This window comes from Myotis lucifugus, unplaced genomic scaffold, assembly GCF_000147115.1.
Source record: "Myotis lucifugus unplaced genomic scaffold, Myoluc2.0 scaffold_167, whole genome shotgun sequence".
Taxonomy (NCBI): Eukaryota; Metazoa; Chordata; class Mammalia; order Chiroptera; family Vespertilionidae; genus Myotis; species Myotis lucifugus.
In genome coordinates, this window is record NW_005871215.1 from 2,674,130 (window position 1) to 2,676,157 (window position 2,028).

The 2,028-nt window shown below is 47.7% G+C and overlaps 1 protein-coding gene across 1 annotated transcript in view; it reads right to left on the bottom strand.

Annotated features, from left to right (window-relative positions):
* Positions 1–2,028, bottom strand: part of TEAD4 (TEA domain transcription factor 4) — a 72,274-nt gene that overhangs the window by 50,362 nt on the left and 19,884 nt on the right. The window lies entirely within an intron of this gene.

Here is a 2,028-nt window from a genome sequence, read left to right on the forward strand (position 1 = left end):
TGATTCTTCCACTGATCCCCTTTCCTTGGTCAGGAACAAATCTACTATTAATTTCCTTTAATTACAATGTTTCTAACTCCTTGGGGATCAACACATATCCTCCTATATAATAAAAGCATAGTATGCAAATTGTCCCCTCCACCAGAAGTTGGTCTGGGAGTTCAACCAGGGGGCGGGGCCGGCCGGAAGGGAGGGAGGGAGGCTCCAGCCAGCAGCCAGCAGCCGCTAGGGGCCCTATCAGTGCATGAATTTCATGCACTGAGCCTCTAGTAACATTATAACCTTTTCCCTATGCTCCCTCAACCCAAATTGCAAGTGATGGACAGTGAAACTCAGAAAGTTTGTAAGACTGGCCTAGTGTCATCTAGAAAGTTTGAAAGAGACAATTAGGAGAGGGCCTGAGTCTCCCTCCCTATTATGAAGATAAAAATGGTTCTCTATGCTCCTCTTCTCCTCACTGATTCCAAGAGCTCTGGGATCTAGGGGAAAGATTCCAGCCACATCAGGATTCTCATGAACTGTGGGCTCTGAGATCCTGCCCACTGATACCTCAGCTTTCAGTCTGCTGCTTCTCTCCTGGGCCCTTTGAAAGAGCTACCTCCTTCATCTCAGTGGCTCCTATAACTGAGAAGCTGGATGGAAAAAGAGAAGTTGAAGATTCCTTCCAGGAGACCCATTCTAATCTTCGAGATACATTCGTCCCAGAGGTATAAAGATGTAGAAGGCAGGGTGGTGGCTAAAGTAATTCAGAGTAGGAGCAGGCCCCTCTATCTCAATCCCAGACCAGGAATCCTCCTTCAGGATGGTGGACTTATCTAAAAGGCTTGGTAATCAAGGCCAGGAGTCATGTGTCTGAATCCTAGGTGCTTTGCCCAATCTAATATAGCTGTGGAATGTGGGTCTTCCCCATCCAATTCATTTCAGAGCAGAGACAAAAACTGTTCCTCCCATTATTATCCTGACTATTCCCAATCGGACTAGACTCTGGAGATTGGGCCAACTGAAGCAGAAGTGCAAGCTCCCCGATTGTGGGGTGATCTCTGAGCTTTCACTGCCCTGACCTCACTTCTTAAGTAAGAACAAGAGGGAATATCAGGAACAGGAAACACCAGCCTTCTTCCAGACTCATTCCCAGTCCTCCTCCAGCCCCCTTGGTCTCCTCACCACCTCTTAAACCCGAGTTTAGTCGCACTGCTTTCCTGCTTAGGGTGAGCCTCTGTACTTATGTAATTCCTAACACCAGTCCATCAGTAAACATCTACTGAAGGTAGGGGAATAGGAAAATGCTGGTAGAAAGGTACAGACTTTCAGCTACAAGATGAGTAAGTTCTGAGAATGTAAGACATGGTACTACAGCTAATAACACTGTATTGTATAACTGAAATTTGCTAAGAAAATAGAACTTGAATGTTCTCACCAAAACCAAAAAAAATTATAAATATTATATATCTGAGGTGACAGATAGATTAATTAACTAGATGACGGTAATTCCTTTAATAATGTATACATTTATCGAATACTAGATATACACTTTAAATATCTTATTATTTTATGTCAAGTACTAGAGGCCCGGTGCACAAAAATTTGTGCACTCAGGGGGGTCCCTCAGCCCGGCCTATGCCCTCTTGCAGTCTGGGACCCCTCGGAGGATGTCCACCTGCTGGCTTAGGCCCGCTCTCTGGGGGATCGGGCCCAAGCTGGCAATCAGACATCCCTCTGGCAGCCCGGCAGCCCTCGGGGGATGTCCACTTGCCAGCGGGGAGCAGGTCTAAACTGCTGTCGGACATCCTTAGCGCTGCTGAGGAGGCGGGAGAGACTCCCACCACCACCGCTGTACTGGCAGCCGTCAGCCTGGCTTGTGGCTGAGCAAAGCTCCCCCTATGGGAGCACACTGACCACCAGGGGGCAGCTCCTGCATTGAGCATCTGCCCCCTGGTGGTCAGGGGGGGTCATAGTGACCAGTCATTCCAGTCGTTCTGCTGTAGGGTCAGTTTGCATATATCCTTTTATTATATAGGATAGAGGCCT